This window comes from Schistocerca nitens, chromosome 7 (genome assembly GCF_023898315.1).
Source record: "Schistocerca nitens isolate TAMUIC-IGC-003100 chromosome 7, iqSchNite1.1, whole genome shotgun sequence".
NCBI classification, from domain to species: domain Eukaryota; kingdom Metazoa; phylum Arthropoda; class Insecta; order Orthoptera; family Acrididae; genus Schistocerca; species Schistocerca nitens.
This window is the reverse complement of record NC_064620.1, coordinates 497,794,061-497,821,318: the sequence shown is the minus strand read 5'-3', so window position 1 is coordinate 497,821,318 and position 27,258 is coordinate 497,794,061. Positions and strand designations below refer to the sequence as shown.

Genomic DNA, 27,258 nt, shown 5'->3' with positions numbered 1-27,258 from the left:
TGTGTGTGTGTGTGTGTGTGTGTGTGTGTGTGTGTGTGTGTGTGTGTGTGTGTGTGGCAAACAAGCGTGCCATGTTCGACAGATAGATACGCTTAGGCGTCGCACACTGAGAAGTCAATGAGAAGGAAGAAAGTGTTGTAGAAATGAGCAACAATTTGACATTAGCATGCTCCAGTGCTTGCAAACAAGACGACACTAAAGAGAGAAAATGTTTTGTAAACACTGCCCAACTACTATTCGGAACAAATTCTGAAAAATCTGCGAAGGGGGGGGGGGGGGGGGAGGGGAGTGAGAAACTGTTCTAGAGACTTTTGGAACACATTCGCCAGTTGGTTAACGCGTCAGTAAAGTTTGTTTTTGATCGACGAACCTACCGAACACTCCACCCCATTACAACAGTTTCACTTCACTTGGTTGATCGTTTGGTACGATTTCAGTCACTATAAATATATATATATATATATATATATATATATATATATATATATATATTGTTTTATGTCAGAGTCAAGCTAATGAAAGTATTATGCCGGTAATGGGAAAAGGCAAAAGAAAGAAAAAAATCATGCTAGTGACATACACTGGCATGACATCTGGTATGAGTTGTCTTTAGTGGATCTTAACTGAAAAGAACGAAGAAAGCAAGAATGTTCACATGACTGACAGACGGTGCTTATTAAATTCATTTCGATAAAGTAGTCAACCGTGACCTTACTAAAGGGATTCACTTTAAGAGATTTAGAGCAAAAACGGGCAGTGGTGAGACGACAAATTGAATCTTGCTTCTCCAGAATACGAGTGCATTATCTCAGCCATAACTTCAACACACTCGTCGATTTCAGTTGATACCATAGGTGCTCTTATATCTCACTAAAGCAGATACAAAGCAGTTAAAAAACATTACAAACTGGATAGGAAACGATAATATTTTACCAAGAAATAAGTATCGCTGTGTAGTTTCGTATTTTGCACAGGCGTAAGGTTTTGCTTTAGGTGAAAGTAACATCGAATGCGTTACGTCATACCACGCAAAATCCGAAATTCTGTCCCAACCGTTCGGATTAGCAGTGTTACAATGGGCAGAAACAATAGAAAAATTTAAAAAATCATCAGTAGCAAACATTTAAAGTGGAATCGTGAATCTCAGCAAAAATATAAGCCTGGTATTCAATATTACAAATCATTTATTGCTAACGAAACCTTTAAGGGAAAAAAAATTAGTAATACTAGCGATTATCCTACATGCATTAAAGTTCCATCTCTTTTACTGTCTTAGTCTCTGAAGTATATCGCGCAATTAAAGTGAAATCACTGAATACCATCTTCGCGAGATCTAGGTCTTTATTCGAATCGTCATGAAAATTACTGGCAATTTTCAAATGTTCTGCTTCTCACATGAAACAATTCGAAGGTTTTTATTATATTTTGTACTTTTGTAATGATTTTCTTTTAAAAAAGCAATAATATATCTAAAATTTTAATTCACAGCTACGACAACTAAAATATTCAAGGCCTTCTGAAACTGAAGACAAAACGCAAAAAAACACCTACTTCCACGCACGGTTTACTTTAAGCAGGAGGGATTCTGGATAAACAACCACAGACTTCTGCGTTGGAGTGTCGTTTCCCATCTATCAAATGGTGTAACTTTTACTCACAGCAGTAAACTTTAATATTTTACTCATAACAAATTGGGAGTTGTGTGTGTTGGTATGTTAAAGTAGTAACGAGTTGTTTCCTCAGGTATCCATTTCAAATGCTTTAAATAAAAAAAAGGCTGGCATTTTGTTAAGTAACAGATGGTTTAACACGTCTGCTATATCAACGCAAAAGACTGATTGGTCTTATTGAATAATGTGGACCATTCGACTCTACAGGTTGTTGCAAAGTTGTATGGTCGAAATTATATAAATGGCAGAGGATCCGAAACTAAAAGTACTTTGAGATAAAACAGTAATGGTCTCACTATTCTGTTTTTAAAGACAGCCACAAGTCGCACGCAATATTTTTATGGATCGGTTTCGCCCAATTTCACGAGGGCATCGACAAAAACTGCAAATTCAACCGTTTCTGACAACGTTTTTGTTTAACTAAGCTGAACAGGTCCATAAAAAGTACCGAGTGCGACTTGTGGATGTCATGCAAAAAATTCAACAGTCGCTGTTTCCCCTGCAGGCAATGCCTGTTCTCGCTAATAACGAGCGTATGGCATTGGTGGCCGGGAGACCCCTCGCGGGGCGGTTCGGCCGCCGCTCCGTAAGTTCTTTAACGCCACTACGGTGACTTGCGAGTGAATGAGGATGAAATGATGATGAAAGACACACAACACCCAGTCATCTCAAGGCAGAAAAAAATCCCTGACCCCGTCGGGAATCGAACCCGTGACCCCGTGCGCGGGAAACGAGAACGCTACCATAAGACCACGAGCCGCAAACTGTGTTTTCGCTAAAACTCAATGTTTCTATCACAAGGACGCTTATAAGTGTGCCACTGCCTGTAAATATTCCTCTTGTCTTTCGTACAATAAGACAAGCAGCTAGGGCCATACGGAACTGTTGCTCTTCAATTTTTTATTTATTTTTTGTTTCGAGGACGAACGACTTCATTTAATCGCATAGCAAAAACTATCAAGGGCACTTCACAGATGAACATGTAATGTTGCACGAAGCAGCGGCACCAACGTCGATGCAGCGCGTGCTGCTCATTCAAGACTTCGTATCGCCTGGGACACTCGTTACTTATCTCAAAGTACTCCGTTTGTGATCCTCTACAGCGTAATCAGTATTGCGTGAATCATACAGAATAACTTACAAACGGGTGCTCGAATTACCTCGCGGGAAAGCTGAGTGTAAATAGAATGGACAGTCAAACGGAAACGAGACGGACGGAAAAAAGTAAGTAAACTGTTTATTACGTCAAAAGTAATCGCCATAACTGTTATTACATTTACCCTACTGTGAGACAAGAGCGTTAACGTCTTCGTAGAAAAAGGTTTGCGGTTGCCTACGGAACCATGATTGTACCCATGATTGCCAAGATTGTTCGGACTAGCAGCAGAAGTTTAGCTGGGAAGCACTTGCACACCCTCTATACCCTCCGATCCCTCCCCATGGGATTTTTATATTTTTGGAACCCCTGTAGATTGAGATCCGTGGCTGTCGATTTGCTACGGAGAAGAGGTGCAGCCTGAGACAATCGTGGTTCCTTAGACAACCGCAAACTTTTTTCTATGAAGACATTGATGCTCTTGTATTACAGAGGGATAAATATATTAACAGCTACGGCGAATACTTTTGAAATAATGAACAATTTACTTAATTTTTCGTTTGTCTCGTTTCCATTTGAATGCCCTTTATACCCGTATGATCGTCCTGTAGTAACTATTTTATAGTTGCTAAAAATGAGATGAGTCTAAAGCAGGACCGGCCAAACGCTGCACAGTGTGCAGACGTGCGGAAGTGATGCACATGTGCGCACGTGTGCGACAGCGACATCTGTTATTAGACATGTGTCCTAAATGAACGGCGGCGGCTCCACTTTCCAGTTTATGTGGTACAAGCAAGAGCGCAACATACCCAGTCTCGTTTACCCCTGGTAACCGTAACCTTAACAGAGAAGTAATGAGAAATGGCAAGTACTGTGAAAAAGCAAAGGACGTCGTTTAAAAATGACTGGAAAATGCAATTATTTTTTGTAAAAAATGGTTCAAATGGCTCTGAGCACTATGGGACTCAACTGCTGAGGTCATTAGTCCCCTAGAACTTAGAACTAGTTAAACCTAACTAACCTAAGGACATCACAAACATCCATGCCCGAGGCAGGATTCGAACCTGCGACCGTAGCGGTCTCGCGGTTCCAGACTGCAGCGCCAGAACCGCGCGGCCACTTCGGCCGGCTATTTTTTGTAGCCGTTGCTGAAAACACAATGTTTGCTGTGCCGCCGAATAATAGGCGGCCAGCGTAAGTTTTAAATTGAAAGACACTACAATACATATCACAAAGGCGAGTGTAGTGTACTCAACAGTGAAGAAGGCAAGCAAAATTAAATGCCCGTAAGAAAATGGATGAGACACATCAAATCGGTTATCATTTCTCATGACCATTGATAAACGTGTTTGGATTTATTCCTTTCATAATTAAAAATTATTGTTTACTAACTGTGCATTATTGCCTCATTCTGCTCAATGCTACTTTATTATCAGGAAAGTTGGTCATTAAACCGATTGTTCCTATGTATACTTACATTTAGGGTTTTTTTTAATGTGTGAAGAGCTACGCTCAGCTGAAGTCGATAAAACATAACATTCATCTAATTGTCGGTTATTATGCAGATTTAAGACGTAACTGATGAGAGACATAGCAACAATGGTATTGAAATAACAGGTGATCATCGAGAGGTCAGCGGTTATCATTCTGTTCAGAGGTCAGCGAGACAGAAATTAAGTGGGTGTAACTGAGGGCACCGAGAATTAGTTAAAGGAAACCTTGCATTAGTTTAATGTTATTTAAAATCATGAATAAGGTTCGTTGGAAATCTCTAACTGCTCTCTTTCTTAAATACTAGGTCAAAAACATTACGCGTATTTACGTGCCGTCATTCAAGCTGCCTTAATAAAAACCCACCGTTGTTAACTGTATTACTTGTCTTACTGGGTTAAGCTGTTGACATAAAAGTAGACGTCTCAATGAGTAGACTGTGACAGTATTTTAAATGTTTAATACGCAAAATACCTTCCCATGGTTGGCGGCAAGCTCTGAAAAGAGCACTAGAATACGCCTGTTCATCAAATGGATAAAGCGACACCTGTGCGTAGAAACATGCACTACATGAACGCTGACGGCTGCCGCGTGCACACTGTGACCCGGAAGTTGCACGTGTGCAGGAGCACCGCACGCGTGCAGAATTTCTGGCCGGCCCTGGTCTAAATATAGAAAAATTCCTTGAAGGTAAATACGATCAATTTATTTCACCGTCTCTGTCCAGCTGAGCTTATGTTCTTTATATAATGATCATTATGCCAGCTAAACGATACACACTTTTCCATTTCTCCACGACCATATCATCCTTGAAGCACTTCGAACCTCAAGCAATACAAGTAACAACTGCCCTCTTTTGTCTCCCCAGTAACATTTGCCAAGATCCTAGCGCATCTTCAGGTCATTACCCTTCTCCAGCGCAGCCACTAAAATTGAAGCAGTTAACGAGTGTACTCTGTTTCAGTCTGGCATGTCAAGATGGAGATATGTACCAGTAACAATTACTGTTCTATTTCAGTCCAGCGTCACATTTGTGTTTACAATGATTACCGGTTTCGCTCCATTTTTAACGTCCTCAGGTCTCTTAGTTGCAGAGCAAGCCGTCGATTACGTGTACTGTTTTCGGGCACGGTAAAGAATGACTGCATTTTATAATAGCAGTAAACATCAAATACGAGGGTCGCACATTAGAGAAAATGAGAAAATTTTTATCAGGCGGAAGGTTCAGGGACCTGCTAAAATAAATCTCGATAGAGTGTCTGCCAACGTTTTATATTAAATTACAAACGGTGATGCATTTTTCCTCTAGAATGGGATCACTAAGCGCGTTGCCATGGTTGATATTAATTGTAGCAATAAAATAATTACCAAGAGAAGGTAATCTAAAATCGATGTTACTTTAAGATTGTGTTGTAAATTTAGTACAATGATTGAGATATTTGTTGTTTCTTTTGTTGACATTAATACGCATAAAGGATGTTGTTCTGAAAAGTAAATGTTTGATGTGCTGTACAGTGAGAAAAGAATACCTCCTGCGGTGTGCCGATGAGAGGTACCATTCTTACGACCTTTCAAATTGTTTGCTCAAACTCTTCGTCACTCTGGGCGACTTCTAAACGAACAGAACGTAGAACTGCACATTTACACATGTGTCCGACACTTACCTCCTCTGTAGCATTCTATTAAAAAAAAAATAATAAATATAAACAACAGTAAATTGGTGCAATAACGTGGTCTTGATTCCACCATCTTTTAAATTTCGTTTTTAACGACTCGTTGATCTAGAACAAATCAGAACTCTTGTTTGCTTCGAAGAAGATCTAAGCTCTCGTATTTCTATGGACGTTTCCCGAAATTGCAAGGAAAATAAAAATGAGGGCAGGCATCATAGAATTCCAGCCATATGGCTTCCCCGATTTCGAACTCCACCTGATGTCTGCCAAGTAAGAAGAACAGCGTGAGAAGACTTCCGTAAGTAAAAAATATGATTTAGTGGTCTCACAGTAGAGACAACAGTGGAATACGAGATTTCTAAGAGAATGAAGGTAAGCAAAGTCCAAGATAATGTCAACGAAGAAGTTATTGAGGGCGGGTCATAAGCAAGGATAAGACAAGTCTGGTGAAAGAAATCGGTACCTGTTTTGTTAATGAACCACAGCAGTAATCGCCTAAAGTGGGTTGCGGAAACTAAAGACAGTGTATATTAGGAAGCTCGGATGGAGATTTGGACTCCTGGCATATGCATCATGAACTACTATTAAACTAACATTGGTTGCTACAGATTGTCAGATATACGATAGAAGCGTGGATTGAGAATGCGTAAAATCGTTCAAGACGCAGGATAATGCTTGACTGTGATGCGATCCACTTGTAGCATTCGTTGCACGAATGTAGTATGCTCTCTGTTGGAAATGTTTCTTCTGGCGAAAGAGCGCGCCACGAGCAAAGGTATTAATAGCTGGCACACGGTCGGGAGGATGTGTCCGTCTGCTACAGGAAAACATGACTAATGCTACACAGGACTTGTTGACTGTGTCGCTTCAGTGTTGCATCAGGATAGAGTGATAACTGAGCGCCTGCCAAGTCCCGAACCCTATAAATAAATCTCCGACTTCTGCTCGGGGCTTCGAGAGAGCTGACTCATTCTGACTGCTTATCAAGCCCAATTGCAGTTGCACAGTCACACATGGTCCTGTCCGCTAACGTTACACAGCAGGCTGAAATAGTCGTCCGATGACTCTGGGGGCAGTTCGTGTTTTTGCTGCAGGGGTTAATACTATGTTCTTTTTGAGATCCAAGATTTATGTAGGAATCAAGGCAAATATCAGAAACAGCAATCCTGTGAAATTCTGCACGCTCTGATTGTCCGTAAGGTCTAAAAGACACCAGATAACAGCGTCCAGGTTTATACTGTGTTTTTTGAATTTCGGAAAGTGACAGTTTTATACAGAGTGACCCAGAAGGAACGGTCGATATTCGGGGATATGACACTAACGATCATTCGAAGCAAAAAAGTCAAATGAAAGTGTGCCTAAACGCATACCTTAAGAACTATGAGCTCTTGTTCATTTTCGCTACTGCGACACACATCTGCTGTACTGAACAAGTACTCATAGCTATACTAGACAATTTGTTTTCTTAAAATTTGGAGCACTGAAGGTATGCAATTTACAAGCAGCGTGTACTATACATTTTTTCTACGACTGATGTTTTCTCACATATTCGTGAATGTCTATATGTGAGTGGTGTTTGTACAGTCGCACATGTGCGACAGAAAAGACACCACTCACGTATACATTGATCAGTCAGAACATTACGACCATCTACCTAACAACCAGCATGTCTACCTCTGGCACGGATAACAGCGGCGACGCGTCGTCGCATGGAAGCAACCAGGCCTTGGTAGGTTGCTGGAGGGAGTTGGCACGACATCTGCACCCCCCCCCCCCCCACACACACACAGTCACCTTATTTCCGTAAATCCCGGGAAGTGGGGCGATGAGCTCTGACGCCGTGTGCATGGGGGCTTAATTAAAATATAATGCAAATAATTTTAATTTTTTTGATTTGGTAGCTGTCTGTTCGGTTACGAAGTCTCGTAACGGTTGGCCCTGACTAGTATTATTACGCTATCTGACTGCAAAGAACAACAACAAAGAATGAAATGGAAATTTTCATTAACACAATAAATTAATTAAGTCCCCAGCAACTATAAAACCTACGAAACCAAAGCACAAGTGTAACTGTTCAGTGTGTGGAAGTATGACTCAACGTACGCATCTGGCACGGTTCTCCTTCAACAACACAAGAAATTTTAAATATCATTTATACTGAATTAATTAAAGAAAATAGAAATACCATAATTACTCAAGAAAACCAGAATTACACTCTAATACAAGAACACAAGCCAGATGCTTTGTTGACTGAACCTGTAATGACGCATTATTCAGGACATTGAAATAATGAGAAAGAAAAGAAAAGTAGTTTGTTACCTTAATTTATATTGATGAAAAGCACTCTAGACATTACAATCTCTCCACACTGACTCGCTACTATCACATCTCAACAAGAACTTTTCAGTATCACATCTCAGCAAGCACTGCCTACTAGCTCATCTCAACAAACACTCCTCACTACGACATCTCAGCACTGACTACCACGAGCTCTCCCCAAGCACTGCCCACTACGAGTTCTCAATAATCACTGCCAGTGGAAGCGGCGGAACAATACTCTCTAGCGCGATCTCTGGCGCTGTGGCTCCGTGTAGCCACCTTTCATATGCCCTTCCTCCACAGGCTAGAATTTGATGGTATTTTTGCCAGCATTGGTGGTGAAAATACCACCAAATTCGTCAAAAAAATACAGACAAAAAAAAAGATAATATTAATACGTAAATATCATATAACTAGATAAAATTTTGGCTTTGCACTGACCTTTCAATAACCTAATATATAAAATACAGTAAGCAATACAAATTCTTTCATACATGTGACTTTAAATAACAGTTTACACAAGTATTATGTGGTTAAACAGTTCAATCAATAGCGTCAGCAATGACGAATATGTGCAGGTAAGAGTCTCATAACTTTTCACAAACAGTAATACACAAAAAAATCAGTTTATACAAATATTCACATAAACGCTTTCCATAGCTCAAGAATAAGCAGTTGACAGTTCCAGCAGTAGCACCCAGCAATGGTCAACAGGTGCAAATACCAACAAGTGACATTTTTTCAGTAGAAACAGTCCATCAGTGGCACACAGTAATGTTGAATAGGTGCAGACACCAACAAGTAACACCATTTCAGTATAAGCAGTTCCATTAGTGGCACCAGCAATGTTGAGCAGGTGCACACAGCAACAGGTGACATCTTTTCAGTAGAAGCAGTCCATCAGTGGCACCCAGCAATGTTGAATAGGTGCAGACACCAACAAGTAACACCGTTTCGGTAGAAGCAGTCCATCAGTGGCACCCAGCAATGTTGAGCAGGTGCAGACACCAACAGGTGACATCTTTTCAGTAGAAGCAGTCCATCAGTGGCACCCAGCAATGTTGAGCAGGTGCAGACATCAACAGGTGACATATTTTCAGTAGAAGCAGTCCATCAGTGGCACCCAGCAATGTTGAGCACGTGCAGACATCAACAAGTAACACCATTTCGGTAGAAGCAGTCCATCAGTGGCACCCAGTAATGTTGACCAGGTGCTGACCGCAGTCCATAAAATTCACTATCACTAATCACACTGTTCATCAGCAGAAATTAAACATGTCCTAGTGGCACCAATCATGTAGAAAAAGTGCAAATAACAGTTCATAATATTCCCTATCACTAATCACACAGTTCATCAGCAGAAATTAAACATGTCCAGGTGGCATCCACCATGTTGAAAAGTGCAGCACCATCACTAATCAGACAGTTCAGGCATGAACAATAGTTTGAATACACATACAATGCTTTTACACTAAACATACAAATCATAACAAACACACAAATCATATCAGATAATTGTCCTATTAACTATTACAATACACAAATACCAGTAAACCTATAATATTTATGGGTGTCAGTGCAAGCCACAATAAACAAGTAAAATAATATTTAGGAGATAGGTTGGGATCACTTCTCTGGGATTATAAAAGGAAAACACACAAAACACACTCACTCATCTTTCATCCACATTAGTGATACTGTGTAATTGAATAGTGTTAACTGTGTAAATGCAATTCTGTCAAAATTTCATGTTCATCATGTGTATCAAGTAGTAGTGGCAGCAATGTATAACAGTCAATAATAGTTAGTCAACGTCATAGTCATCATGTCAAGACCAATGTTTGCCAAGCCAGATCAAAATGTACGGTTGCTGAACAACTGTCAGTGACCCAAGATATGCAATTGCTTCCTCTCTCCAAAAAAAAGTATATACTGCTTAGTGATTTAACAAAGTGTGTGTGTAGACAATCTTCCTTCTACTTGAGTGTTCTAGTCTGCCATCTTCATCCTCCTTGTTCCATATGGACCAACAAAAAAAATATGCTCCTCACTTACTTTACCTCTTATCCACCAAAACTCCAATAAACATCAGCATTACATAATCTCAATACTTCAATAATACCTCATTTACCTTACCTCTTGTCCACGAAACTCCAATAATCATCAACTTCACATAATCTCAATACCTCAATAATACGTCGATACATATAAACCTCAGCACCAATATCATTTCACTTCCATAACAACTCTTTCCTCTAGTCAGTCTCCTCGAACAAGTACAGACAAAATCCTAGTGCAACTTCAATTCAGCATCCCATACAATCCGAAGACACAGTGTCCACACACAACCTCTGTATAATCCATCTGACCCAAATCTTCTACTCATTATAAATTATAACATACATTTTGGTTCCTTGTCCATCGTTAAATAAAAGAAATGCAAACATGACCTCTAACAGACTTTAGTTTGAATAACTTTCAGTAAGTAAGTACGATTACGAAGTGTTAATGATGGTGATATTTCAGCGTGTACACCACTTCAAAAATTATGGCAAACAGAAGCAAACATGTGGAGTATTTCTCGTGTCAAGTGTCACTTCCTATTTCAATTGCTCACGAAGAATGCAGTGTAATAACTGTCAATGGTCTAAACCTAGTGTTGGTATGTCATGTCGTTAGCTTCCTTCCTATTAGCATTAATTTATACAGCTTCCATGAAACCTCCAGCTCATGTGACTTCTATGCAGTTTTTTGTACCAATGTCGTTCGTAGAATTATAGCCGTTCATTTTCTTATCTTAAAAATATAAGGCACTGAGCGTAAGCAAAACATGCAATAGCTAGTAAATATACCAGTAGAGAACAGAATGTCAACAAGTGGATGCAGCACAATCCCTACAACGAGGCTCTGCCAAGCGAACAATCTATAATTAATACCACAGTGTAACCTAAACTCTATGTTCGTACACAGTATATCAGCATTTCTATATACCAACTTATAGTTATGACAACAAAACAGAAGTGTGTAAATATGCAATCCATACGCACAGCAGCAAACATATATCTTACGTAATAAACAAGTCATTAGCATCATTCAGCATAAGCAAATAAATGTTCATATGTAATCTTAATAAGTAAACATGAAGGCGCAAGCAGATAAATCACAAAGTGTAACCTACATACCTAACTACAGTCAGCACAATTAATCAGGTGACAATTATAATTTAAATAAATAAGCACAGCAGGCACATAATAGAAAAATATGACATCAGTGAAAAAGCAGTGCAGCCAAGCGATGCATAATATATACAAATAACAAGCCTGTTCATTAATCAATCATCGTCAAAATCAGTTAATGTGCGTAAGCACGTCGCTTCACAAGTAAATTCATAGAACATGAAATTTAGCACAAAGTATGAATCACGTAATCGCAAGCAGCAAATTACGTCTAAAGTACGTACCTAAGTGGAAATATGTTACCTGAAAAATAAACTCAATTAATCGTTACCTTTTCGGTTTTTTACTTGTTTTTTTTTTCGAAATTACATTCTTCCTGAAATTTTCTCAATAGCAAGTCGTCTTAACGTTGGACACGCACAGAATTTACCTAAAGGTCTTAAATATTTTACACAACCGTATCCTGAAAAATACTGAACGTTAATAACATAATTTATAAAGTCACCATAGCTTTATACAGAATTTATTCGGAGAATTTAGACTGTGTATTTGTTTACGGCTGTCAGTGCATTCGCACTGAGCGCTCGATCAGCTGTTGGCGCGTGACATAGGAAGTAATTGTTTGCGGTCAACGACTGCCTTTTGCGGCGCGCAGACTTCACTGTTGCTTTGAGTATCTGCCGCCGCCGGAACACGGCGCGGTATCCTTGCATTCTCCACCTGTTTACGTATAACTGTTGGTTTCTCAAAAGTATGTCATTCCACAAAAATTTTTACGTTCGATATATGATGTATTCCCTTAGAGCGCCGAGATTTAAGAGTTTCTACTTCAACAGTATTATCATGTATAATTTTGCGAATCCTATATGGACCGTTATAAAGCAGAAAAAATTTGCGACACAAGCCTTTTCCTTTATGAGACAAACGATGAGACTTAATTAACACCTTCTGACCAACTGACAAAATTTTTAAACGACCAGGACGTTTAGCTGATTTCTCTCTTCTAGCAGCCGCAGATGCAATATTTCGTAGAGCCAGGTTGACAACTTCAGAATGCCGCAGTTTCCGTGAAGGCGGAAAAGGAACGATTTCAGAAATGCGATTTGTTGGTACTTTATTTTTTAATATCAATAGAGGCGGTAAAGAAGTTGAGTCATTAGGAAGTTCATTCAGAATGTTGTGAAAAATATGAAGATACTGATCCCAAGTTCTGTGATTCTGATGACAATAAAGACGGCACAATTTATTGATTTCCTTCATCCATCTTTCTGAAGCGTTAGATTGAGGGTGAAAAAGTGAAATGAAGATTGGTTTAATTTTACGACGCCGTAGAGTACGAAGCCAAATTTTAGAGCGAAACTGTGATCCATTATCTGATATAACCTTATCAACATGACCCACTTCTTTAAGAAAATGTTTGATGAAAGCATTAGATACTGAACGAGCTGTTGCTTTGCGTAACGGTGTAAAACACACATATTTTGATGTCAATTCCACTGCTACAAAAATGTACGCAAAACCATTAGTAGATCGAACCACTGGACCGAACAAATCAACTGCAGCCATCTCCTTTAATTTCGCTGGAATGATAGGAAACAACGGTGCTCTGTGAGAAATTGTTGGCGGCTTAGCCTTTTGACATAATTTGCATTTGGCAAGAACAGATCGAATACGTTTTTCCATATTACTGAAGTAGCAATTTTCTCGTAATTTATGAAAGCATTTTCTGGGACCAAAGTGCGCATAACTAAAATGTGTGTACCAAATCAATTTATTGACCCACTCATCAGGAATACAAACTAACCAAACAGAGTTGTCGACCGATTTTCGTTTGAAAAGAATATCATTGCGAACTAAATAATACTGTCTGATCGCTACGCTTTCCTTTCTCCTGCACTTCTCCTTAATGTCCTTCCAGATTGGATCCTTATTTTGCTCCTTAGCGATGTCCTGGAGCGAAGATGAAATAAAGTTCTCAAACGCAACACCTTGAATGTACATCAAACAATAATGGTTTTCTTTGCAGTCCTCTTCAGCACTTTGTTTCAAACCCATAGGTGCACGTGATAAAGCATCAGCAACAATATTTGAAGATCCCTGTATGTAAACAATACTAAAATCAAATTCCTGTAGATACAGCGCCCATCGTGACAATCTGCCATGAGTTAATTTTGTCGACATAAGAAATTCCAAAGCTCGATGATCAGTGTAAACCTTAGTATGTCTACCAAACAAAAATGTGCGAAATTTTGTGAAAGCCCAAACAACAGCCAAAGCTTCAAGTTCCGTAATCGAATAATTCTTTTCGGATTTAGAGAGAACACGACTTCCAAATGCAATAGTCTTCTGTACTACAACGCCGTTTTCTTCTATCTCTTGAAATAAATGTGCACCTAGGCCTTTGTATGATGAGTCCGTCGCCAAACAAAAGTCTTTAGATAAATCCGGATGCGAAAGAAGTGGAGCAGCAACTAAAGCATCACGAAGTTGTTCAAATTCTGAATGAGCTTCCTCATCCCAACACCAATTAGATTTCTTTCCAGATAGTTCACATAAACGAGGTGTGGCCAAATTGTCCAATCTAACAAAGCGTCTAAGAAAATTACAGACACCAAGGAAACTACGAACATCACGTTTTGTGGTAGGAACAGCATAATTACGAATAGCGTCTAGTTTCTCTGGATCAGGGAGAATACCTTCTGTAGAAATAATGTGACCGAGAAATTTCACCTGAGAACGACCAAATTCAGATTTTTCCAAGTTCACTGTCATGCCAACTCGTGCAAAAATACGTAATAATGAATCCAAAATTTTGTTATGCTCACTCCAAGAACGTTTAGCAATAAGAATATCGTCAACATATGAAGTAATATTGTCACGAAGATAAACAGGTAAAATTTCATTTAAACTACGAATGAATGCTGCAGAAGATACAGTAAGTCCAAACGGTAATTTCCGAAACTGGTAACAGTTACCAAAGGCTAAAAAGGCAGTATATTTTCTACAATCAGGGTGGAGTTCTATTTGCCAAAAACTTGCGCGCATATCAATCGTGGATAAAACTTTAATTCCATGGAAATGTTGAAGAAGTTCATCTAAATTTTGTGGACGGTCAGTTTCAGGAATGATGATATTATTTATCTGTCTGGAATCCAGAACCAAACGAATTGACCCATCCTTTTTAAGAACAACGTGTAATGGGCTGGTATAAGGGCTGACTGCTGGCTCAATAATGCCCTGATCTAACATGTATTGGAGTTCATTCTTAACCTTGTCTCTGTAAGCCAAAGGAATAGCGTACGTTTTTCCGCGAAATGGTGTGTGTTCTTTTACTTTAAATAAATATTGTAAGCCTTCTATAGTTCCTGTGTGATGACTAAACACTGTAGCATGTGAAGTCAAAATATGGTGCAGCTCTTCTTTTGCAACGTCATCTGGCACTTCAGCTTTTTTAACCTTTTCATTAATTAATTCTTCGCTACTAATTATATCCTCCATCGCGTCTCTGTATCTATTGTCATTGTCATGAATAAACACACTGTCGTCATAATGCTCAACGAAAACATCAGAAGTAAGAAACCTTAAACATTTTGTATCTGATTCAGATCTTGCTAAGCACTCGAAAAATTTCAAACATTTCGGCATTCCGGCAACAGTCAAATTCACACTTCCTTCTTTAAAGTTCAAAATTGCCTTATGTGTGTTAAGAAACTCCATACCTAATATAATCTGTGTACTGAGTAATGGAACAATAATAAAATTAGCAGACAATTCGTATCCTTGACAAATGAAATTTAGGTTGGTCTGCTGTTTAACTTCCACACTTTTTCCAGAAATCGCTCCTCGAATTGTAGTTTTAGAAATAGGTAACACAGGACAGGCAATAGTTCTTTCACATATTCGAAAAACTGATTCACTAATGACGTTCAATGGGCTCCCAGAATCTAAAACTGCAGTGAACTTATTCTTACCCACACATACTTCAATAACAGGATGTAAAAATGCGTCTACATTATTTTCCTTTTCGCCTAGCAAAATGTCTCTCATATCTTCCAGGCGTACGTAGTGTAAAGTTGTAGTGTCATTACTTTCTGAACCGTCTATATTGCTGCCAGAAGCGGAAGCTGCTAGTCATTGTCGATTGTTTGCGTCACGTCTTTGATTATTCCCGACATTTCGCGGATCAATTTCTACTATTTCCACTTGTCTCTCTGAATTTCTGTCACGCGGAGGATGCCAATTAGGTCCTTCCTGTCTGTTAGATGCAAATTCTTGGTTGTGTCTGTTATTAAAATTTCTGTTTTCCTGTCTGTCTGCTTAACTACTTCTTGTATAATTTCGACTGTCACTTCTGTAATTATTGTTGTATCTACTACCCTGGTCATTTCTGTAGTAAGAATTTCTATTATTGTATGGATAATTTCTGTCTTGATGATACCGATTACTGTTTCCGTATGATTGATCATTCCGGTAAGAATTACCGTTATTATAATTGTCTGTGTAATTTCTGTTAGAACGTCTGTTATTGTCATAAGTCTGGTATCTATTGTCCTGTCTGTTACGTCTGTCATTCTCAAAATTACCCATATAACGCCCGTTCCGATCACTACCCCTTTTCTCTGAAAATCTATCGTAATTACTGTTACTGAAAAAGTTACAAGAAGTCCCGTCGTCGTTGTCATACTCAAGTTCTTGTAACAAAGTCTTAAAAGTCTCAATGTCGTCTTTACATCTTCCAGCTAAAGCAATTTGTCTTATGGATTGTGGCAGCTTAGTTAAACAAATGCGAATTAATTCAGTCGGGCTATAAGGGTTGGACAGGAACTGATTCTTTCGAATCATGTCTTCAAAGTATTCTGCTGGCGTGCGGAACTCAGACTGTTTGAAATTACGCTGCATAATAAGACTGTGTTTGACTCTGTCTTGTGTGTTTTCGGACCAATATGCCGATAGAAATGCATGATAAAAGTCATTCAGATTATTACAATCTCTAATGAGTGCGCGCATCCGCGTCGCCGGTTCGTTTTCTAAATATTCACACATAAATTCCAGTTTGTGACTTAGTGGCCAATTTGGTGGGAGTGCATACATAAATTGATCTAACCATGCACATGGATGTATGTCATTCTTAGAATTGCGGAAGATCTTAAATTTCCGAACAGTTAAGAAGTGTTTATAGTCAAAGTTTTCTCCTCGTGGCGACAAAGACCTACCGCGTCTGTCCCAGTCCCAATGTCGATTATTGTCAAGTTCGCGCGCCTGGCGCTGTCTTGTTGCATCCCGTAAATGAAACAAATTACTTTCTTCAAACCCTTCTGCTATCTGTGATTCCAAATTTCTTTTGCTGTCCTTTCCTACGATTTCGCCTTCAATTTGTTTGACTTGGTTTCGTAATGCCTCAACTTCCCTTTTAACGCGTTCATTAAATTTTCCCTGATTTTCAACATGCTTACTTATGTTCTGGTACTCTTCGGTTTCTGCAAATGGTAATGGAGCTGTATCATCTGAATCTCTATCCCCATTTAAACTAAGACTTGTCAATTTATCTGAAATCTCCTCAACTCCTTCCGATAAGTCACCTATTTTTTCTTTCTGTTTACTTACGTCTTCCGTAAGTGTCGCGACTCGGGTTTCAGTGTTGACACATTTGGTAGTTAACTGTTCATATTGTTGTGTTAGATTATTTATTCTGTCATTTGGTACGGATTCCTCGATTCTCTCAAATATTTCTTCCTTATCATGTGCACGTTGTAAATTTAACTCTGAAAATTTTTGTACTATCACGCGATCTCTTTCCTCCTGTTCTCTATCCTGTTCCCTTTGTCTAATCTCTACTGCAATTAATCTATTATTGTGAGCATTCAAAATCGGTTGTACTTCTTCTCTGATTTCTTTCTTTAATTCATCTTTCATGTTTTTGAAACATGTCCCTATTCGTGAGTCTAACCGTGTTTCCATTGTTCCCATCTGTGTTTTTAATTCAGATCCAAACCGTGTTTCCATTGTTCCCATATCAGTTTTTAATTCAGATCGTAAAGTTCCCATCTCTGTTTTAATTGTTCCTATTTGTGATCCCAGTGATTCCATTGTTCCCCTCTGTGTTTTTAATTCAGATCCAAACCGTGTTTCCATTTTTAATATAGCACTCATCAACTGCTCCATAGTAACTGATTCGAAACTCCTTTCGCCCCTAACATTTCCCGCAAAACCAGTTTCCTTCGTCATAGCTGTAAAGCTATCTGTGTTCGATACTATTTCAGACTCTTCTATCGTTAATTTCGTATTCTGTGAATTTCCTGATTGAGAAAAATTTTGAAATGGTTCCGGACTATTTTCCCGACTTATTAAATTGTTTTCCACTCCATTATTCATCATACTGTTGTCCTGTGTTGGCGAGTTCGCCATGTCAACAATTTCGTCATTCTCACTGTCCATCATTTTTGCCTTTTTCATCGACCGCGTAATCATTTACAAAACATACAAAACTCGTCACTATATGAAATTACACACAATGACACTTTATCTCCAACAATACCATTCACACGAAATGTTTCCCTCAAACACGATTAATCGAACAATTGAAATAATTGCACTAATTGTCAAACCCATAGACAAGACAACAGAAATGAAATTTTGCAAAAAAAAAAAAATACCATTAGAAGAATGACAATTACCAAATCTACACATGCAAAATAGACTACAATTGCTAAACTACAAATTACTACAACAATACTACTGTCTACTATTTTTACAATCAGAAGAATTCCAAGGGACGATCCGAAGCAGCGGTCTCCACGTGCATGGGGGCTTAATTAAAATAGAATGCAAATAATTTTAATTTTTTGATTCAGTAGCTGTCTGTTCGGTTACGAAGTCTCGTAACGGTTGGCCCTGACTAGTATTATTACGCTATCTGACTGCAAAGAACAACAACAAAGAATGAAATGGAAATTTTCATTAACACAATAAATTAATTAAGTCCCCAGCAACTATAAAACCTACGAAACCAAAGCACAAGTGTAACTGTTCTGTGTGTGGAAGTATGACTCAACGTACGCGTCTGGCACGGTTCTCCTTCAACAACACAAGAAATTTTAAATATCATTTATACTGAATTAATTAAAGAAAATAGAAATACCATAATTACTCAAGAAAACCAGAATTACACTCTAATACAAGAACACAAGCCAGATGCTTTGTTGACTGAACCTGTAATGACGCATTATTCAGGACATTGAAATAATGAGAAAGAAAAGAAAAGTAGTTTGTTACCTTAATTTATATTGATGAAAAGCACTCTAGACATTACAGTCTCTCCACACTGACTCGCTACTATCACATCTCAACAAGAACTTTTCAGTATCACATCTCAGCATGCACTGCCTACTAGCTCATCTCAACAAACACTCCTCACTACGACATCTCAGCACTGACTACCACGAGCTCTCCCCAAGCACTGCCCACTACGAGTTCTCAATAATCACTGCCAGTGGAGGCGGCGGAACAATACTCTCTAGCGCGATCTCTGGCGCTGTGGCTCAGTGTAGGCACCTTTCACGTGTTCAATCACATCCCTCATGTGTTCGATCGGGTTCAGATCTGGCATGTTGGGGGGCCAGCACATCAATTGGAACGCGCCACTGTGTTCCTCGAACCATTCCATCACACTCCTGGCCTTACGACATGGCGCATTACTTTGTTGAAAAATGTCACTGTCGTCAGGTAACATGATCATCATGAAGGGCTGTACGACGTCTGCAACCAATGTACGATACTCCTTGGCCATCTGGTGCTTTGCACAAGTTCCACTGGACCCATGGATGCGGACATGAATGTTCCCCAGAGCATACTGCAGCTGCTGCCTTCTTGTCTCCGTCCTGTAGTAAAGTTGTCAATAAGCTGTTCCCCTGGAAGACGGCATATTCGCGCCTTCTCATCGGCATGATGATGAAGGTATGGGGATCCATCAGACCATGTAATGCTCTGCCACTGCGCCAACGTCCAGTGCAGATGGTCACTTGCCCATTTCAGTCGTAGTTGTAGATGTCGATGTCGTCGTGTTAAGAGTGGCGCATGCATGGGTCATCGGCTGCAGAGGCCCATCGTTATGAGTGTTCGGTACACTGTATGTTCAGACACACTTGCACTCTGTCCAGAATTAAACTCTGATGTTAGTTCAGTCACAGTTCGCCGCCTGTCCTGTTTTACCAGTCTACCCAGCCTGCGACGTCCGACATCTGTAATGAGGTGTCGCCGCCCAACCCCTCGAAGACTGGACGTGGTTTCACCTTGGTTTCGCCACGCGTTGAAAACTCTCACCACAGCACTCCTCGACACCCGACAAGTCGTGCAGTTTCAGAAATGCTCGCGCCGAGCCTCCGAGCCATCACAATCTGCCCTCGGTCAGACTCTCATACATCGCACGGACTTCCCATTCTACCCACGGACAGCACGCTCATTGATACTATATACCCCGTCCGTGTGTCTGATTAGCAGCCATTTCCTGTCAGGTGGCGCTGCTATCACCCGAACGGGTTTATATTGATAGTAGGTCTGTGATGATGATATGGCTGATCAGTTTATACATTTCTGTAACAGCGCTGTTTTTTAATGCGGAGAAAAACGTTAGATGCCACGGTAGCTTCTGATGTACCTCGAGCGAGTGTTTTGGGACCGTCACTTCTTATGGTGTAATAATCATCTGTTGAAGCTAAAAGGCGATAGTCGCGGATAATGCTGTTGTATATAGGGAAGTCCCATCACCCGAAAACTGTAGCAAAATCCAGGAAGACCTCCAAAAATTGATTTTCGGTGCAGAGATAGGCCGCAGCCCCCCACCGTAAAGAAACGCACATACAAGCTGCATTCCATAAGTAATGCGACCAAATTCATAAAAAATCATTTATTGAATATATTCGTACAAATAATAAAAGTTTTCAAAATAGCACCCTCTTGCGTTGATAAACTTCTGGAGGTGGTGTTTCCATGATGGAAGGCATCTTGGAATGCCTTTTCCGGAATGTCCTTTAGAGCTGATGTAACATGCGCCTGGATGCTTTCAATCGTGTCCCAATGTTTTCCTTTCATGACTCCTCTCAACCGAGGAAACAAAAAAAAGTCAGTGGGAGCCAGGTCAGGGCTGTAGGGAGGCTGGGGAACCAATGGGGTCTTGGTCCTGGCCAGGAAGTCGTTGACAATGAAGACGCTGTGACTCGGCGCGTTGCCGAGGTGAACTTTCCACGTGTCCTTGTTGTCGCTTCGGCAGTGCGAGACCCTCCTTTCCAGTCTATTGAGCGCTTCCAAGTAGAAAGCTGAGTTCACTGTATTCCCTGTAGGTACGAATTCGTGGTGGACAATGCCTCTGATGTCAAAGAAGACAATGAGCATGGTTTTGATCGTGGACTTGCTCATGCGTGCCTTTTTGGGACGGGGCGACGATGGAGTGTGCCACTCTGAACTATGCCTTTTTGCCTCAGGGTCGTACTCAAAAATCCACGACTCATCACCAGTGATAACTGAGTTTAAAAAATGAGGATCATTTCTAACATTTCTCGGCACCAAAGTACTCGCATGTGCTTGTGTTCATCGGTCAACAGTTTTGGGACGAGTTTGGCACACACCTTTCTCATGTTCAAATCTTCGGTCACAATGCGGAAAACGGTTGTTTTTGACGTGTTTAGAGTTTGTGCTATTAATTGAAGGCTCAGCCGTCTGTCAGAGTTCAAACAATCGAGCACACGCGTCACATTTTCGTCGACTCGTGTGGTTGATGGTCGTCCACTGCGAGCTTCGTCGGTGATCTCCTCTCGGCCCTCCATGAACGACTTGTGCCATCGGAAAACTTGTGATTTGGACAAGCAATCATTCCCAAATGCATGCTGAAGTAATGGAAACGTTTCGGTGGCGGACTTCCTAAGTTTAATGCAAAATTTGATAGCGTACCGTTGCTCTACAGTTTGATCCATTGCGTGGTGTTACTTAAACTCAAAACGGGGTTGACGGAAACGTACGTTCTGACTCTCCGGCAGTTCGCAGCCGAATGAGACAAAGAGCGTTTTGAAGCTAACACCCCCCTCCACTTAGCCCAGCCGGTTACAACACGCTGTGGTGTAACGTTGCGTCAGAAAAAAATTGGTCGCATTACTTATGGAGCGCACTCTGTAAATAGGCAGAAAGACTTAGTACTGTATGACCAAACCACTGACGTCGATTCTTGGAAGCAGTTACAAACGTGACTTTCTAGAGATACGTGTCCACTGGGATTTAAGAAAGAAAACGGGATAAAACTATTTGCAGGACAGACGGATGCCAGTCAGTATGTTACTGAAAGTATGTTCCTTTCTCAACTGATCAGCATGGATTAGGAAAAACCAACCGTGTGAAACGCTTTGTTCATACACGATATGTTACAAACAGTAGCTTACGTCAACAGTTATACAGGCTGTCCATAAAGCAATGTTGTAATTTCAGCGGTATAATTAGCCTACACCACCGTGTTTTAGATTATTTACAACAAATCATGCAAGTTGAAGGAAAACCGATCTAGTTTTTGTTACAAATGTTCAGTATGTGCACCTTAAGAATACAGTACACACCCAACATGAAAACCAATTCTTCCCACTGAAGTACGGATTAATGGAAGAAAAAGCCTCTTCAATTTTGTATCTCAGCTCCAGCCAATCATTAGGTAGTGGCGGAATGTAGACACGATCTTTTATAAAGTCACACAGGAAAAAATAGCATGACGCGAGGTCAGGTGAACGTTGAGGCAAGCGGGAAAGAACTCTGTCGTACTTGACATCAAGACCAAACCATCGGTCAGGGACCTCAACGTTCAACCACACTCTTATAAAGAGATGCCAATTGGGAGGGGGTCCATTTTGCTGCCAAATGAAGTTTTCAGGTTTACCTTCCAATTGGAGACAGAGCCATTCTTCCAATATATACCGATCAGCCACCCATGTTTCGGTAGCTTCAGCCAAAAAAAAAAAAAAAAATGGTCTGCACAGTTTACGTCTGGACACAGCACAGAAAACACTTGATTTCGAGGGAATCTGTTTGATATTCTACAAGTTTATGGGGATATACTGACCCCATAGGATAAGTAGGGTAAAGTTGGACCAGTGGGTGAGAGGGCTGGCGGTGTATTTCACAAATGCGCGCTGGAGAGCAGTTCCAGCTACTTGCAAGAAAGCTATTTTGTGTACAAATGTGTTGCAGGAATGCTACTGTCATTTTCGTGTTAGTTGTGGAGAAGAATGGCATTCTCTGTTCTGGTAAGCCGGAGAGTGTTATGGTGAATCTACGTACTTTCAGTACAGGGTTTTTAGTAAACATAAAAATAATAGATTCAGTAACGGATTTCCAAGCAGTATCACCAAGAATTGCGACTCTAAGCTTTAAAACAATGAATAAAACCTATACAATAATAAATGCTCATGGCCCAACAAATGAAAAAATTGTCTAACAAAAAAAAGGAAGAGGTAGATAAATTTTGGGACCTTCTAGAACAAACTGTGAACAGAGTAAATAAAAAGAATGTAAAAATCTTATTGGGAGATTTCAATGCTCAGTTGGGAAAAGAAAGGAAATTTAAAGATATAATTGGAAAATGGAGTCCACATAAATTTACAAACAAAAACGGTCAAAGGCTTGTAGAACTCTGCAGGGAACACAACCTTATATCTAAATCAACATACTTTAAGAGGAAGCCAAGTAAACTTAAAACATGGAAATATCCAGACTGGAGGAAGGGCGAGTGGCAGCTAGACCATGTCTGTATGGACAAAAATTTTCATAAGGAGATCCACAATGTTAAAGTACTGAGAGGGGTAGACACAGGCTCAGACCATTATATGGTTAAAATTAAAATCAAATTCACACCGTTAAAGAAGAGGACCGGAAAAACAAATAAAATAAAAAGGAGGTTTGACCCACATCAGCTAATTAAAAATAATAAGTACCAACAAATAACACAAACCATCAAATTAACAGATGATCTAGAACAACTAGTGCCTAATCTTAAAAAAGAAGCAGAGAATCTAGCTCCCTTGAACCCACGAAGGAAACATGCATGGTGGACATCAGAATGTGACAAATTCCATGAAGATAGACACCAAGCATGGTTAAAGTTTCAAAAACATAAAACTGAAGAAAATGCCATCAACCTAAAAAATGAAAGAAAAAAATTCACTCAAAATATTAGAAGAATCAAGAGAGGATTTCATAAAGATATTATAAAGTCTATAGAAGGTAATTATCATAAAACCAGCTCCAGGAACTACCACAAAATCTTTGGGAAACAACTGCAACAATATGAGGCCCCTACACTAATACTGAAAGATGAAGATGGAAGAATGACACACAGTAACAAGGAAAATGCAGAAATCATGGCAAAAGCATTTTACAAACTTCTGAATTGCGAGGAACCCAAAAAACCCTTACAAATCAACATAAATACCCCAATAAAAAGCAAACCTAACAAACTAGACCCTCCAACTTTCCAAGAAGTAGAAGAAATTCTTGAAGAACAAAAAAATTATAAGGCATGTGGAGAAGATTAGGTTTTTGTTGAAATGTGGAAATGTGCAAGTGACTCAGTCAAGACCTCCTTACACATGGCTCTAACAAAAATTTGGGTAACAGAACAATTTCCCGAACATTGGACCACAGCTATCATCCACCCACTACACAAAAAGGGAGATAAGAGCAACCCAGACAACTACAGAGGAATCTCTCTCCTAGATTGCACATATAAAATTCTATCCAAGATCCTATATGAAAGAATCAAGGAGCAATTAGAACAGGAGTTAGGGGAATATTAGGGAGGTTTCAGACCATGGAGAAGCTGTGCAGAGCAGATAATTAGTTTAAAATTGATTGTGGCATACTACAAGAAACGGAACAAACCTCTGGCAATAACAATTGTAGATTTTAAGAATGCATATGACTGTCTCCACAGACCTTCAGTATTAAAAATTTTAAGAAATCTAGGACTCCATCCAAAACTAATTAAAATAATACTACTCACTCTAACCAACACCAAATCAAAAGTGAAGTTTAGAGGAGAAATTTCGGAACCATTCCTCATAAAAACAGGCTTAAGACAAGGTGACTGCCTATCACCATTACTTTTCAACTGTGCACTGGAATGCATAATGAGAGAATGGTACAAGGACAATCCAAAGAGGATAAGAATTGGAAGTGCAAAAGATGATATTAGCTTAAACTGCTTGGGATTCGCTGATGATCTTGCTCTCCTAGCCAATACCGTTCAAGAAGCCAGGCAACAAGTGAAATCACTACAAGAAATAGCAGAGAAAGTAGGCCTTAGAATATCATTTGAAAAAACGGAGATTATGCTAACTGATCCACCACTTGCAAACAAAATTACAATAGGAGAACAGGAAATCAAAATTGTTGATAAATTTAAATATTTAGGCGAAATAATAACATACAATCTAAATGAGAAGCCATCATGGCAAAATAGAATAAAAAAACTGAACTATGCAAATTACATTACCAAAACTACATACAACAAAAAAAACCTATCTATAGATGCAAAATTAAAACACTATAAAACAGTTACACAACCAGAAATAACGTATGCAGCTGTAACTATCTTCAAAACAACTAATACAGCAGAAATTGACAGAATACTAAAAATAGAAAGAAGAATAATTAGGACATGTATAAATAAACAGTATAAAATAAATGGACATTGGAGAATAGCATCAAATGAAACAGTATATAAGAAAATAGAACCAGTCATGAGCACAATCAGGAAGAAACGCATCTCATTCTTTGGACATCTGATGAGAACTCCAGAAAACAGAATTAGTAAAAAAATAATACAAAAATTGTGGAATAGCAAGAGCGACATTAAATGGATCACAGAAATTAAGGAAGATATAAAAGAACTTCAAATTACAGTAGATGACCTAAAAAACAAGACAGAGAATACCAGAATACTGCAAGACCCGCAAACCAGACTACAAATGAAAATCAATAAAAGGAGTACAGGAAGAGTTGTCTCAGATGAAGAAAGAAAGAAAATATCTGAAAGAATGAAGAAATATTGGGCAGGCAGAAGAGCAAAACACCTTTCATATAAGAATAGCCTCTAATAATTATATTACCTAAATATATTAAGCTATTGTCGAACCAAATTGTATCCATGTGTAACATCTTGTTTAGAACTTTGTATTTTTGACTACAGTGGTCCAATGAAGGCCATAAAATAAATAATAATAAAATGATAAAAAAATAAAAAACTTTCAGTATACGGCTTAGTTTGCACAATATTGATGCAGGTTTTTCTGAGAGCTTGACAAATGTGTAGGCATAAAACTAGCCACAAATGGCCACCGATTTTGCTGCTTACAGACAAAGTCGGGGTGGTTCATCTCTCCCAGACAGTCGGGACAGATGGACCGGTGTTATTTGCGAGAGAGGGACCACTTGTATTAATCTGAGAGAGATGAGCACAATGGGAGAGAGAAACCACTTGTTTTAATGTAAGAGAGATGGAGCACAATTAAATTTAGCTTCAAGACATGTGTAATAATCCCACTGAAGAGGATCGTACCTCAGACCATGCTTATTTGTCGGAAGATATGTCTGTGTCAAGAAATGGAAGAGCAGAATCTTGTACACAACAGTTCGAAGCTCATCAAAAGACCTACTGATCCCAAGCACACCAACAACATTATCTGCACAAGTCAAATTCCTTCACTGGTACAGCTTCGGACTCCACTCCTACTAAACCTAAAATTTTCAAGATTACCACTTCATCACAACTGACTATTCCTAAGCCATCACAGATAAAACTTTTGGAAGAATTTTTACCTGTTCCTTCTACTGATAAAACCATGAATTTTGAGAGGAATGCAGCATCTGTATCCAAAGGCCTAAACTCTGCTGAAAATAATGAAACTGTATAGAAAAGGAGGAATAAGAAAAGAAACAGAAAAAGCCACAAAAAGATCACCAGAAAAGTGAAGAGAAAAACCGACTGAAGAAGCTCAATAAGAAAAATACAGCAAATGGCTCACCGTCTTCATCAGGTGCAGACACTGTAGAAGATTACGAAAATAACGTTGTGAATTAAATGAGGATGAATGTGGTGAAATCTGTTACGAAACTAATAAAAATTTCGATTGGATTCACTGTGATGCCTGTTCACGATGGTCAAGATTTGGTATTAACTAATAAGTGTAATTGCTGTGTTGAGAGAGGGGAGAGAGAGAGAGAGAGAGAGAGAGAGAGAGAGAGAGAGAGAGAGAGGAGGCTGATGCTTCAACAAACCAACAAATCATTAGAAAAGTCAGTGTTCAGTCAAGATTAATAATAAACTGATAAAATTATTTTGGACTAAAATATTTAATACCATAAGTCTTTATTAATTACATTTTCTAAAAAAAAATATGAAATTTTAACTGATTCTTCTTCATACATAGTCATGGGATGGCCCATCTCTCCCAGTAGACGGTCCATCTCACACATACACCTGAGGGTCAGATGGGGCACTCACAAATATTTTCATTTTAGCACGTATCTTGTACTTTAAGTGGCAGCGCCTCAATAATATACAGTACCCAAGTTTATGTGGCACTATAAGAATAGGCTCCTGGAAGTCAAAAAAGTAGAAAAATACACAAATTTTATGCCGAAGAAAAAAAAGTCCAACTCTTCCAGACTTACCCTATACGAACGTTGTGGGCATTTCCCTCCCCATTTAGATGAAAAGTTGTCTCACCGAACAACACACTATCAAGAAGTGTTCTGACGTTTGCCAAGAGTGAACCTGTGATTTCAGGTCAATGTGCAAAGTT

At 39.3% G+C, this 27,258-nt stretch overlaps 1 protein-coding gene across 1 annotated transcript in view; it reads right to left on the bottom strand.

The window, feature by feature from the left end:
* Positions 1–27,258, bottom strand: part of LOC126195107 (galectin-6-like) — a 480,373-nt gene that overhangs the window by 77,523 nt on the left and 375,592 nt on the right. The window lies entirely within an intron of this gene.